A 15,615-nucleotide genomic window follows, 5' to 3' on the forward strand; every position below is an offset into this window, starting at 1 on the left:
TATAATTACCCCAGCTTACTGTTTGAAAAGAATATTCAGACTGCAGCACAGGTGAGGGGAACCCAGTCAGAGTCCAGCAGCCTCCCTAAGTTGACCAGACAGAGTGAGGTGCTTGGGGAAACCAAAGTGTCTAGAGAATATAGGGTAGAGTGCTGGTCAGGGCAGAACTGCACAGAGGAAACCTCAGAGATCTGAAAAGGACAGCTCTCATGTCTTCAACTAAGTACTAATCAGTGCATTCAGATGAGGGAACTACCCAAAGCAGAGGAAATGATTGCCTAAAAGGAGCAGAGGGAATGATTCATGGAATACACTCCATGAGGTGGAGTACTCAGAAACGTTTTGCTTCGGTAACGGAGCCAAATTAGTCAGATGAAATGCTGCTTTGGTTCCTAACAAAGCTAAAAAGAAGACTTGAAATTGTTTCCAACTAACTTACTGATGGTCCAGAACAAAATCTAATGTCATTAGGAATATGTCTAATGTCATTAGGAATCTAGCACCCAACAAGGTAAAATTTACAATGTCTGATATACAGTCAAAAATTACCAGACATACAAATGAGAAAGAAAATCTGATCTATACTGAAGAGAAAAACCAATTAATAGAAATAGACCCAGAAATGACACATATGATAGACTTAGCAGACAGGATATCCTGTTAAAAGAGTTATTATAGGGCCGGCCCGGTGGCTCACGCGGTTAGAGCTCCATGCTCCTAACTCCAAAGGCTGCCGGTTTGATTCCCACATGGGACAGTGGGCTCTCAACCACAAAGTTGCCGGTTCGACTCCCGCAAGGGATGGTGGGCTCCGCCCCCTACAACTAGCAACAGCAACTGGACCTGGAGCTGAGCTGCGCCCTCCACAACTAAGACTGAAAGGACAACACCTTGAAGCTGAACGGCACCCTCCACAACTGAGACTGACACACTGTTCTCCTTCCCCAATAAAAACATTTAAAAAAAAAAAGAGTTATTATAAATATATACATATATTCAACAAAGTCATAGAAAGATTAACCATGTTAAGTAACAACATGAAAGATACTTTAAAAGACCCAAATCAAGCTTCTAGAATTGAAATTACAATGCTTGAGATGAAAAACACAATAAATATGATTAACAGCAGATTATATACTTATAATAAAAGATTAATGAACTTGAAGATTCAGCATAAGAAATTACCCAGAGTAAAACACACAGAGAAAAAAAAAAGTAAAAGTAAAGTGAACAGAGTTCCCAGTGAATTAGAAAAAACTTCAAGTTACTCATACACAAGTAATTGGAGTCTCCAAAGTTCAGAGCGGGTGTGGTGAGACCAAAATATATTTGAAGAAATAATGGCTGAAATTGTTTTTCTAAATTGGATGCAAAGTATAAACGCACACATTCAAGAATCTCAAGCACAAGAAAAATGAAGAAAACTATAATACACCAAGGTACATCAGAATCAAATGGCTTAAAACTTGTCATAAAGAGGAAATGCTTAAAAGCAGCCACAGGAAAGATATGTTGCATGGGGAAGAACAAAGAATGCCATCAGACTTCTCATTAAAAACAACACAAGCCAAAGCAGTGAGACAATATCTTTAAAGTAAAAAAAGAATATCTGTCAATATAGAAGTCCAACATCCAATAAAAAAAAAATTTCAAATATGAAGGTGAAATACACAAATGAGTACATGAAACAACTGGTAAAAACTGAATAAGGTCTGTAGTCTAGTTAACAGTATTGTATTCATGTCAATTTCCTGATTTCAATATTGTACTATAGTTATAAGATGCCATCATTGGAGGAAGCTAGGTGAAAGGTTTATGGGACTGACTCTATGTACTATTTTTGGCAACTTCTCATGATTCTATATTATTTCAAAATAAAAATTTAAAAAATAAAAATGAAAAAAATACTTTTTCAGACATACAAAAACTGAAAAAATTCATCACCAGCACAAACTGCACAAGAAACATTAAACAAAGTGTTTCAGGTAGAAACAAAAATAATACTAGATGTAAATCTGGATCCAAACAAAAAAAATGAAGAGCATGAGGAATAGTAAATATGTGGGTAAATACAATATTTTTTCCTATTTTTATGTCTTTGAAAAATAATTGACTGTGTAAAGCCAAAATATTAGCAAAGTATCATCGGATTTATAGCATATGCAGAAGTAAAATATATGGCAAAAAATGCACAAAAGCAAAAAAGGGGGGAATAGAAGTATATTGTAAGCTTCTTACACTATATGTGAAACAGTATAAAATAACTTGAAAGTAGACTGTGATAAATTCACAATGTACACTAAAAACTCTAAAGCAACCACTGAAATAAAACAACAAAGAGTTATACCTCATAAGCCAATAAAGGGAGTAAAATAAAATTATTAAAAAAAATTCAATTTAAAAAAAGAAGGAAAAGTAAAAAAGAGGAATAAAGAATAGATGGGACAAATAGACAACAGATACTAAGATGATATATTGTAACTATATCAATAATCACATTAAGGGTGAAGGGTCTAAACACCTAAATTAAAAGGCAAAGAATGTCACATTGAATAAAAAAGCAAACCAAGAAACCTATTTAAATGTTTTTTTTAATTTTAAAAATTACAGTTGACATTCAATGTTATATTAATTTTAGGTGTGCAGCATTGTTATTACACCATACATAGTTATTACAATATTGTTGACAATATTTCCTATGCTGTACTTTAAATCCCCATGACTATTTTGTAACTGCCCATTTGTACTTAATCCATTCACCTTTTTCACTCAGCCCTCCTAACCCCCCTCCCATCTGACAACTCTCAGTTTGTTCTCTGTATTCATAAATCATATGGTATTTGTCTTTCTCTGTCTGACTTATTTCACTTAGCATAATACCCTCTAGGTCCTTTCATGTTGTCACAAATGGTAAGATTTCATTCTTTTTCATGGTTGAGTAATATTCCATTGTATATATGTACCACATCTTCTTCTTCTTCTTTTTTTTTTTTTTTTGTTTGGGAGATTCAGGGAACTCTTTTTTTTTTTTTTTTAAAAGATTTTATTGGGGAAGGGGAACAGGACTTTTTTATTGGGGAACAGTGTGTACTTCCAGGACTTTTTTTTTCCCCAAGTCAAGTTGTTGTCCTTTCCATCTTAGTTGTGGAGGGTGCCATTCAGCTTCAAGTTGTTCTCCTTTCAGTCTTAGTTGTGGAAAGCGCAGCTCAGCTCCAAGTCCAGTTGCCATTGCTAGTTGCAGGGGGCACAGCCCACCATCCCTTGTGGGAGTCCAAACTGGCAACCTTGTGGTTGAGAGGACGCGCTCCAACCAACTGAGCCATCCGGGAACTCAGCGGCAGTTCAGTTCAAGGTGCCGTGTTCAATTTTAGTTGCAGGGGGCGCTGCCCACCATCCCTTGCGGGAGTCGAGGAATCAAACTGGCAACTTTGTGGTTGAGAGCCCGAGCTCCAACCAACTGAGCCATCCGGGAGGCAGTTCAGCTCAAGGTGCCATGTTCAATCTTAGTTGCAGGGGGTGGAGCCCACCATCCCTTGTGGGACTCGAGGAATTGAACTGGCAATCTTGTGGTTGAAAGCCCACTGACCCATGTGGGAATCGAACTGGCAGCCTTCGGAGTTAGGAGCATGGAGCTCTAACCGCCTGAGTCACCAGGCCAGCCCTGTACCACATGTTCTTTATCCAATCGTCTATTGATAGGCACTTAGGTTACTTCCATATCTTGGCTATTATAAATGATGCTGTAATAAACATAAGGATGCATATATCTTTTTGAATTAGTGTTTTGGATTTCTTAGGATAAATACCCAGAAGTAGGATTGCTGAGTCATATGGTAGTTCTATTCTTAATTTTTTGAGGAACTTCCATTACTATTTTCTAGAGTGGCTACATGAATTTGCAATCCCACCAATAGTGCGTGACAGTGCCCGTTTCTCCACATCCTCACCAACACTTATTATTTGTTGATTTTTTTGATGACAGCCATTGTGATGGGTGTGAGGTGATATCTATCTCATTGTGGTTTTAATTTGCATTTGTCTGATGATTAATGACGCTGAGCATCTTTTCATACGTCTACTGTCCATCTGTATGTTTTCTTTGGAGAAATGTCTATTTAAGTCCTCTGTCCATTTTTTAATCAGATTTTTTTGTCTTTTGCGTGTTAAGTTATAAGAGTTCTTTACATATTTTGGATATTAACCCCTTATCAGATGTATCAAAATGACTATCTTCTCCCATTTAGTAGGTTGTCTTTTCATTTTGTTGATGGAAGAAACCAATTTTAAATATGGAGACACAAATAGATTAAAAGTGAAGGCATGAAAAAATACAGCATGTTAACACTAATCAAAAGAAAGCTGAAGTTGGGAATAGAATTCAGAACAAAGAATATAGCTAGGGATAAAGAAGGTGTTCACCACAGAAACAGAACCAATAGGAGATAAATATATTTATTTTAAGGAACTGGCTCACGTAAGCGTGGAGACTGACAAGTCCCAAGATCTGCAATTGGCTTGAATCAAAAGAGCTAATAGTGTAGTTCTGCACCAAAAGTTGGCAGGCTCAAGACCCAGGAAGGGCAGATAATTTCTAGTTCATGTCTGAAGGCAGAAAAAATTCAATGTCCCAGCGCGAAGGCAGGAGGAATCCCCTCTTATTCAGCCTTTTTATACAATTCAGGCCTTCAACTGATTGGATGGGGCCCACTCATACTGGGGAGGGCAATCTACTTTACTCAGGAAACCCATTCAAATGTTAATCTCATCCAACAAACACCCTCACAGACACACCTGGAATAATGTTTGAACAAATATCTGGGCATCTTACCTCTCAAGTTGACACATAAAATTAACTATCATAGAGAATCACTTCATAATTATAGAGCATTCAATTTATCAAGAGGATGTGGCAATACTAAGTGTTTATGCACCTAATAACACAAGTTGAAAATACATCAAGCAAAAACTGACAGCTACAAGGACGAGTAGATCAATCCATAATTGTAGTTGGAGATTTCAATAGTCCTTTCCCAATTTCCAAAGAATAGATAGACAAAAACAAAAATAAAAACAGAACAAAACCAACCAATCAACCAACAAACAAAAAACAGTGAGGATATCAAAACATTTGAACAACACTATCATACAATTTAATCCAATTGACATTTATAGAACACTCCACCTCCAACAGTATAGACATTATTGTTAAGATAGTCCATATTCTGGGCCATAAAACAAGTCTCTATATAAATTTTTAAAAATTCAAGTCATACATAATTTATTTTCTGACCACAATGAAATTAAACTAGGAATAAATAACAGAATGATGCCTGGAAAATATCCAAATATTTGGATCCTAAAAAACACACATTTAAATAACCCAGGAGTCAAAAAGAAATGAGGAAGTCTTTTGAAACAGAATGAAAATAAAAGCACAACATATCAAACTTTGTGGGATGCAGCTGAAACAGGATTAGAGGGAAATCTGTAGCACTAAATGCTTATAATAGAAAGAACAAAGATCTTAAATCAGTGACCTCAGCTTCCACATTAAGAAACTAGACAAATAAGAGAAAACTAAACCCAAAGTATACAAGAAAGGAAATAAAGCCAGATGGCACATCACAGACAATGGTGGATTCAAATTAAACAATACCCTAAAATGCTACCAAATGTAATGGAATCCTGGACTTTGGTCCTCTTACCCAATATGTTCTCCCTTCTTATCCTCTTCCATTGTGGCTCACTGCCTAGGGAAAGACTTCAAATAACTGAACTCACCTTTAAAGCTCTCATATAACAGAAATGTTGAGATCAACTGGGTACCATTTCTGTATGGCCAAGAATATAATTCACGTTCCACTAGCTATCATTAGAACACCAGGAGATATAAGTTTACCCAAAAGGCTATAAACATCAGGAAGCCTGGATTGCTTACCAACAGGAAGTAGAAAAGCATTCAAAACAAACATATCTGATCCCTTATTAATGAGAGGTCGTCAGAGGACTTTCAAGACATGCTGATACTATGTCCTAAGCATAGTCAATTAAATCCAAGCAGAGAAAAACATAGCTTGTTCTTCCAAGCGTTACAGAGGAATCATTGGCAGTTCCAAGAGCAATACCATCTAGTACAACGAGAAGACCTCACCTCACCCCTAGATTGGGGCCATATTCAGGCAGGGATCCTGAAGCAGTTCATGCACACTGTACTTCTATGAAGGCACTTATCACACAGTATTTATACACACACACACATTGTTTACACATACTGTCACCCCTCTAGACTATACTGACTCTCCTGAATGTCATCTTAGTCATCTTTGTATCTCCAATAGATATTTAAAGGGTTATAGACAATAACCAACGTGATAGCCAGGAGATTTAACAGAAAACATAACAAGGCTTTACATCCAACAAGCCAACAAACAGAAAAAAAACAGAGGCTTGTTATCTCTTTTCTGAGTTCAATTAGATTTTTAAAACATTTTTTAAAAAATGAATTTGTTTCTAGACTTCAATGAGAGTTTGGGTGGGACTAGGTTTTACATCTAAAGCAGTCTGCCCATCCTTTTCCCACGGTGTTCTGGAAGAAAGCAGAAAGCAATGACTCACAACTTGGCATCCTTCTTAGTTCCTATGCACTGACACCAAATTGTATTCCAAAAGAGAGGCATTTACAAAGGATCAAAACCTGGATGCCTGGGCCATAGGATGTGGTTCACATTATACGCTTTCCAAGATAGTGCTAAATGAACTGCATTGGGTTCCAGATGGTTAAGAACTATTCAGTGGAGAGGTGACTTCAAGTGGAAATTGTCTCAAGTCTCACTTTCTGTCACTTCAGAAGTTTTGCCTCAGTTTGTTCCCACCCTCACCCTCATTCCCTACCTCCTTCCCTGGCCTCAGCTTTCAGGGTTTCAAGCCCTTGAACATAGTGTTTGCAGGATATTCCCGGCTATGAAAGTAGGCCCTTTCTGGTTACTGTTTTGGACTGTGATTCAAGGACTTCTCTATTCAAAATACTAGCACAGCCGTGACCTAGAAAGTGCAGAAAGCCCAGGGAAAAGGAAGGTGAATGGAGTCCGGATCAGCTGTCGTAACAGGAAAAGACAATGAACCCATAGGAATGTCATAATTCAGTATGCTTTTCTCATTCCATCCCTCCTTCTTTCCCCAACACATGAGCACACAAATGCACATGCACACACACACCTCAGTGTACTTGTCCAATACCTTCTTCAGAGGGTCATTTAACTTCCTTCTTAATGCAGTGGTACAGCCTTAGGCAGTCATGGCATTTCCCATTTGCCTTTCACACACCAAATCCCCAAGTCATACTTCTTTCATTACTTCTAATTAAACTCCACATCCTTGGGAACTTGTCATCTGTCCCTAGAAGACAGAAATCCCATGTACCTAAATCATTCTCATACAGTGCCTAGCAAGGAATCAAATGTAAGTGCAGGGTCAATATCACCATGCCTGTTCTCTGATTATAATGATGAGGATGTCAGACATGATGGCAACGATCCCATTCACTTTCATTTGCACCTCCTTTCAGAAGCTAGACCCACCAGTGGCTCAAAGACTTCAATGTCAATGGATGTGAAAGTAATAAGAAAAGGTTAAAGGAGAACCTTGACTTTTTTTATATTTGGAAACATCAAATAAACGTAAAAATTAAAAGAAAAGAAAGGGTTAAAGGGCTGTCTCTATAAAGGCAAGGAAGTCACAGTAAAAGATACTAGAAAAGAACACTCATAAAGGGAGTGGAAACTCAGGTAGCCAGGATGGTGTAGCAGAAATGTAGAAAGGGCATTAGCTTTGGAATCAGTCTTGGATTAGAATCCTTGTTTGATGACATTCTGTCTGATCTCGGGCAAGTTAACTTCTCTGAACTTAACTTCTCTGAACCCCTATTTCCTAAGCTTAGAAAGGTGTTAAAATGTTCATTTTGGAGGAGTCTCTTGAACATTGTGAGATAGCCCTTCAGGCATTTGGTTTGTGGCAGGTGCCCTGTAAATGTCAGTTCTCTTCCCTCCCCTCTCAGAAAGAAGGTTCCATAATGATAAGAAGTTCCAGCAGCACCCAAAGGGTTGGTCCTGTCTATAATCATGCATTTCTAGAAGGCTCATCCTAAGGTGCTCACTTTTAGGTGTATTTTGATGTCTCACAAAGATGCTCATGTTCTCTGCAATTGCCAGCTTCAGAGGGAATGAGTATGTTAGGGGACAACTGCGCCCAACCCCTTCCATCCATCGAGATATACAAATCAGACAAGACCTCACATCTTTAAAGAGTGGGACTCAAAGTCAGACGCCCCTTGTCTGTATTCCCAAAGCAATTTAACTGCATTGCACTCAGAGCATGAATCACTGTTTTGTATTATCTGTTTAAGCATCTGTATCTCCCCTAGGCTGCAAGAGCCATGATGGCAAAGTCTAGATATTATTCCTCTTTGCATCGCCACCTAACACAAAGCCTGTCATACATGTCATATTTATAGGATTGAACTGAACCATCCGTCTTCTAGACTTGCAGTGCTTTACTGTGTATTCTACACTTTATAATTCCCCTCGCAGCATTTCCGACAGCCTCCGAAATTTCAAGCACTGACCACATATAGTCTTTGTCCTTTAAGAATTGACTGTTTAGGTGACCAAAAGGTACAAACTTCCAGTTATAAAACAAAGAAATCCTGGGGATGTATTGTACAGCATGGTGATTCTAGTTAATAATACCATATTGTATCTTTGAAAGTTGCTAAGAGAGTAGATCTTAAAAGTTCTCATCACAAGAAAAAAAATGTAACTGTGTGATGATTGATGTTAACTAGACATTGTGGCAACCACTTCACAATATACTCATACATTAAACCATGTTAGACACCTGAAATTAATACAGTTATATGTCAATTATATTCAATTAAAGAAAGTTAGAAACAACTACATCAAAAAAAGAACAGTTTAAAAACTGCTAGTTTTTTCTTTGGAAAGCTAAAATTTAATCAAGGAAGAGGGGTAAAAGATTTCAGAGAAATGCCTAGCACTAATCTAAAATTGCTCTCCGCTTTTTATTTATCACCATAACTTTGGTCACCCCACCCCCAGCCCACATCCAAGACCTGGGGACACCTTTCCTAAAGCACACACAGGGTTCTTGGTGAGTGCCTGGAGGGTTTTGTGCTTAGTAACTGCTGTGCAGATGACCACAGGTCGAAGGATGTGGCAGCTCCATCTGCCTCAGGTAACAAAATCAATGGATGACTAAGTTACAGTAGAAGTATCTCTCAATCTCTGAGTTCTTCCTGTGTTCTGACACATCTCTTTTTCTCCAGAGGAAATAGGGACAAGCTCAGACAACGGTCCCTGAGGAAGGAACCTTCTTTTATTGTTTAACTCATTCATTACCAAACTCTCATGAAGAAACTGGAGTCCACAGTTACTGAAAACACAAATAAGCTCAAGAAACATTTGGAAATATATTTAAGTGACATCCACAGTCAGTTGTGAAGGGGAAGTGTAGAAGTTGAGTTCCAGTTCCTAAACTTTAAGGCAGATTTTATGGAGGGCACTACCAAGTTCTCCTTCCAAAGAATGGCCTGTGGAGACAGACACTCAGCTCTACTTTAATAGCTCTGTGTCTTTGCACCTGTTACTGACACAAGCTAAGCCTGTTTTCTCGTTATTTAAATAAAAATACTCACCCTACAGGGTTGTTTATAAACATTAGATGAGATCACTAACTCATCTGTATATATTAACTGCCTAGTCTTTAGCAGGCAAAACCCAGACCCCATAGATATAACTATCCCCATGGCTCCCCAATGCCAAGGTCAAGTGTCAGCTGGAACTAATCCTCAGGCATGGCATTTTATACGTGGCTGATCCCTGGGGCACTTAAGTACGCAACCCCTGAGCTGGGGCAATCCCATTATCTTAGAGATGTGGAAACCAAGACAAAATCTCTCATGGCTCACCACTGCCTGCAGGTAAAGTTGCAATTCTGTGATAAGAAAGGCCATTTGAGTGCTTTCCTAGAGGGCCACAGGGGCCCCTATGCAAGGGGCCCCAATGCAAGCCAGAATGCTGGTCTGGGTGGACCTTTAAATCACATCACCTATACGCCATTTATCAAATGATTTTCTAACTAGAATTCATCTAGTCTAAAGAACACAGAATATTCTCTAGAGAATAAGGCTAGGTCATTCTATGCTAATTGTAGTAAAAGTGAAGGGAAGGGTGGTACTTAGCAGTAGACCGTTGTAATTTATTAAGCTCAGCATCCTGCTGAGCACTAAACATGTCTTATGTCTTATTTCACATGATCAACCCAACTTCCAGAATCCTCCTTTACACTTAATCCTTGGAACTGCAAAAAGCTGGCACAAATAAATGGCTTCTACCTCTCTGTAGGATCTACCTGAGTGCGCGTGTACTGGGCCCAAATCAAATCCTTTCTAAATTCTGAATGTAGTATGTGTCGTTTTAAGTGGGCAATGAAGAGAGACAGGTATCTTTGGAAATAAAACACAAGAGGTGGAGGTTAATTTTTAATCCCTTGAATCTGGTGCCAACCCATTTGATAGTGACTTATCATTAATATATCTCATATTGCTCAATCATGTCTAGAAGATGGATTGCAGGGTGGAGTGGGAGAGGTGCCTTCCGGTCCATTCCAACGAAATGTTTCTACGTTATCACACAACGAGAAACTCTATAAGGTAAGGAGGTTAGAAATGCCTGGCTTCCTATGGACAGATGCCAGGTGGAGGAAATAAACAGATATAGTTCCCACTGGATACGGATGCCCTAAAAAACAAAAGTGTTTCCTATCATGCTGCCAAGGCAATGCCAGCTGCTTACAAAATAAGTTCAGGGGGAAAAGAAAGATGTAAACTGAATACTGTTTGGGGAGTGAGTAAAGTAGAAAATGAGAAAAGATACTTACTCCAAGTTTGTTGATAAAGTATAAACTCCTATAAAGTATTGACTCCTATAAACTGAGTCAAATGGCTGCCCTGGTTCTAAAACAAATGACAGTCCAGCCAATTAAATAAAACCTGACAATTAAATGGAGCCTAGGGTCCTGTGCCGGGATATTTCAGGACTGGCTGGAAGTAACAATGCTGGACCGGGACAGGTTACCGGAGACATTCAGTGCAGAGATCACAACTGGCAGGGCCCAGACATTGTCTTCTTTGGTTTTTGCCACAGTTAGGTGGCATTTTAACATTGTTTGCATTAATTGCCAACAGTTTAAAAACTAAAAGACTTCACATAAAAACTCACATGTCTAGTGTCTCTTTATAAAATGAGACAACAAACACCGGACCTACATTTTCACCTACCAACCACTCAATCCCCCATTGTTGGTCTCTACTATCCCCATGCTTCCCTAAAGACAAAGCCAGGTGTCAGCCGGTACTAATCCTGGAAATGGCATTTGTTACCAGCTGACCCCTGTGAGCCCTTCAGTGCACGTCCCTTGAGCTGAGGCAACCCCATTACCTTATAGATGAGTGTCATGCAGGGTCCCAGCTCCCACTCCCCGCACAAGAACGCAGGATACAGTGAGGCCAAGAAGGAACACCCACGGAGCCATAGATAGGGGAGTCGCACCACCACACTCTCCTGGCAGCTGGGTTGGAGACACAGGAAGCAGGAGCCACACATTCCGCAACCTGCCGTCCACTTCTCTGCCAACCAACCTCACTTGCTAACTGCAGTCCGCTGTGCTAACTGCAATCCACGCTTGCTAGCTTAGCCATGGCAGTTATATCAGTGGCTAATGGCTACCCGGTAACAGCTGATGGCCAGTTAGTCACAGCTGATGGCCATCTACTACCCGAGCCGTCACCTTTCCATGTGAGGCCGAGAGCCTGGAAACTGCTCTCTGGGACTCTGTACCCACAATGAGGAAACCAAGGCAAAACTTCACATGGCTCACAGCACTGCCTGTAGGGCAGAGGCCTGATGCCATGACAGGAAAAGTCATTTGCAGAAGGTCCCAGCTGACCTCTCTTGCCAGTTCCCTTGCAAAGGAATCCTATGGTCCAGCCATACCAGGTAGACCCTTGTTAAGCATAGTTGAGGCGCGGTTCCCTCTGTCTCAAATGCCCTTCCCTGTATCAGATTCTTGATCAAACTTTCAGACTCAGATTAGTTCTATCCTCATTCCCCAGGTAGGGAAGTGTCCACATAGCACATTGTACCCACTTCAGCAACAGACTGTAGAGTCCTCAAAGGGAAGGTCAGTTAGTTAAAGTCCTTTTTTATGTCACCAGTGCCTACTACAATGCGATGACACATAGTGAGCTCCGAATAAATCTGGGGTTTAGGGAGAAAAAACAATCTGTCTTCAGATACTTAGGTAATTGTACTCATAACATACAGTTGGAAAAAACCGGTTAAAAGCATATCCAGCCCATAAGGATCACTCAGACTGATGAACCATCAAGTAGGTAACATCCAAAAACTTATCTTAGTGACAAATGCAGTTCCCACCAGACCAAGCCTAACTCTAGAAGTAGGTGCTTCCAGATCAATGTGGCTTGTGAAGTGTCAGAAGGACCTCAAAGGTCCCAGATAAGCTAACTAAGGTGCCAAAAAGTCCAGCATGTAAACTTATCTGCATTAAGACTTTTTGTGTTAAAACAGACACCTTTCTTCTTCTCCTCCTCCAAAAGCCAGTACATTAGGCAATTCTCAGAGGTTAGCACAGCTCCAGTTAGCTTGCTAACCATTTTTCTATCTGATGCATTTATCCTGGAATATTTGGGTAAGTTGTGATAGTTAAGTACAGGTAAATTTCCAGTAGACAGGCCTGAACATCTGAAGTAAGACATGGGGAGTAAGCAGTATAGCAGAGTGGTTAAGCGTAAGGCCGACTGAACCAAAGATGCCTGGGTCCAATTCTGCTACCAGGTAGATGAGTGCCTGTTGGCTAGTCACTTACCTACTGTGCCTTTATTTTCTCATTGAGATAGAAAGTGGTGTTGACAAGAGGATCGGCCTCAGTAGGACACTGGAGAGTTAAATGAGTCAATTTACAGTAGGCATTCAAAACAGTGCCTGACATAGAGTGAGCCCTATCTATATTCGTGTTTACTTCTGTCGTTATTAGGACAGGATGGCATGAGATTCAGCCCTGAAAAGGACTGCTCCAGTTTTACTACCTGCTGTCTCTTTTTCCCAATTTACTGATGAAGAATATAAGGTCTGGAGAGGATGAGAGATTTATGGCCGGCTACAAGGCTCGCGGATGGCAGAGCTAGGGCTTCTTATGCAGGCTTCTCACGCTTGCCCTCTCCTCCCCCCACCAACCGCCCCCCCAGCCATGGAACTTATTGATGAGAAAGGGAGGCAGGGTTGGTGGGAGACTAAGAGAAACCAAGACTGAGCTCTAGCATCTCTAAATTTTAGGGATAACGGGACACGGCCCTTTGGGACTTCTCTCCAGAGTCAATTCCATGTCCCTGCTCTCGCTCTCCGATGGGCTGGATGTCTGAGCAAACACCGCCCTCTGACATACACACACACACACTCGCGCACACACACACACACACACCCCGCGCCTGGGCGTACCCTTTAAGTTTGGCACAGCGCCACATTCACTGACCCACTGGGAGGACAAGTCAACAGTGGGGTGGACGGGTAAAGTGACACAATCAGGCCGCGGCACCCTCCGCGCTAGCCTCCCACGCAGCGCAGGGCGGCCCTCGGCCCTCGCAGGGGTGCGGAGGGGGATGGGCGGCGGCGGTCTGCCCACGGACCGCGTGCTGGGTCGCCACACCCCCTAGGGACCCGCGGCCCAAAGCCTGGGCGCGGGTACTTTTCAGCAACGCGACAGCCCCGCGGTTGCGGGGCCGGCTCCTAGGGCCGCCGCCGCCGCCGCCGCTGCCCCCGAGAGCTGGATGACGGAGTCTTGAAAGACTTTCACCAAATATGGGCTAAGGCTGGAAACGTCCTGCGCCGCCGGAAACCTCGAGTCCTGGCAACCGCGGCGACTATGGGCGCGCGGGCCAGCCAGCCGGCAGGGGGCGGCGGGCAGCAGGAGGCCGAGTGCGTCCGGGGGCTCTGGCCCCGCGCCCCATCCTCCCGCGTCGGCCCCCAGGTCCCACTGCCATCCCGGCTTCCTCTAGCTCTCCCTGCGATCACTCCACTGGGTGGGGCGCAGGGGTTGGAGGGTTGTGGAGAGAAAAAGGATGGCGCGGGGCACCACCTTAAAGCTGGACTTTCCCAATCACCATAAATTATTCTATTCATTAAGGTGGTATAAAAAGGGGCGTTGTGAGACTATGTGTGCAGGTGAGTGCCTAACTATGAAGACACGCGTACGTACATATAAACAGCTATCACTGGCACTCCTGTCGTCCGAGGCAGTGGTTCCCAGGGTTTGATTCCCCACACCATCAGCAGCTTCCTCACCTAGGGACTTGTTAGAAATGTAACTAATAAGAAATTCTGGGATGGGACCCAGCAATCGGTTTTTAACCAGCCCTCCAGGTGATTCTGAGACACGCTTACGTTTGAAAACCACTGGTTCAGGGCTAGGAAACCGGAGTCGCCAGGTTTAAGGTGATTATTATTCTCAGTTGCCGCCAGACAGTGAACCCTTATTTGGGTGACCTAAAATTGCCTGGCAGCAGCGGGCGAGAGACGTCCCCATTGCTCAGCCTAAAGCCAGGAGCTGCAGAAGACAAGCAGTCCCTTCTCCGTGCCTTGCAGCCCAAGGAAACAAGGCGGCCGTTATTCCCCCGTGGGGCACCCGTATAGGGAGAGAGGGAGGAAATAGAGCAAAAGAGCCATGCAGAATTAGCACCCGAAGCAACACTTACCCATAAATATTTGCACATTTCCCCTCCAATCTGTCAACGTGAACTGATCTGCAGCTTTCAGCAGAGGCGGCGAGAAGGCGACAGGACGGCTGAGGTTTCTGGACGGTCCTTGGGCAGGACATGAGAAGCTGCTGTTCCTCTCCCCTGATGGCATGGTTTACTAGCAGGCACACCAGGACATAGTATATGGAAAGGCTGTGCACACAAGTTACTCCAGTCTCTCTCTTTCCCCCACCTCCTGGCCATGTTTGCTACAGCTTCCCAAACCCCCTCCCTGTAACACACCGCCTGCTTTAAATGGGCAGTTGATGGTAGAGTTCTCCATTTCTCCCCTGGTGCAAACTCATCCTCCAAGATTCTCTAGTTAAAGTCCAGAAACAAACCCAAACGCTCTTGTTAGAAAAACCTTCATCTGATTTTTAAAGGAATTCCAGGAATGGTGTGCGTTTGAATGCTATGCAGTAAAATGAATTTCTTTGCCCCCCACCCCACACCCACACACACTTCAATAAAGGAACAAGGTATATACACAGGCCAGTTGGATCATCCACTGTGATTTTATTTTAAATCATGATAGACAGATTGCGTGAAAAACAAGGAATTCCAAAGAATTCCTGCTCTGGGAACAGAAGTTAAGTCTATATTTAACAACATTTGAAGCTGTCAAGAATGCTTTGTGGTTGGATAACAGGCAGAAAAATGTTAAAAACGCAAGCTACTGCTATACCCAAATATGGAAATATTGTTACGTCTGGTGTCTGATTCACCATCTG

The 15,615-nt window shown here is 42.0% G+C and overlaps 1 long non-coding RNA gene across 3 annotated transcripts in view; it reads right to left on the minus strand.

The window, feature by feature from the left end:
- LOC117026466 (uncharacterized) overlaps positions 1 to 15,242 on the minus strand; it is an 86,720-nt gene extending 71,478 nt beyond the window's left edge. For all 3 annotated transcript variants that reach the window (XR_004423779.1, XR_004423780.1, XR_004423778.1), the window contains exon 1: positions 14,843 to 15,242. This is a non-coding gene — a long non-coding RNA (uncharacterized LOC117026466). The remainder of the gene's footprint in view (positions 1 to 14,842) is intronic.
- Between the last annotated feature and the right edge of the window lie 373 nt (positions 15,243 to 15,615).

Source organism: Rhinolophus ferrumequinum, chromosome 9 (assembly GCF_004115265.2).
Source record: "Rhinolophus ferrumequinum isolate MPI-CBG mRhiFer1 chromosome 9, mRhiFer1_v1.p, whole genome shotgun sequence".
Lineage (NCBI taxonomy): Eukaryota > Metazoa > Chordata > Mammalia > Chiroptera > Rhinolophidae > Rhinolophus > Rhinolophus ferrumequinum.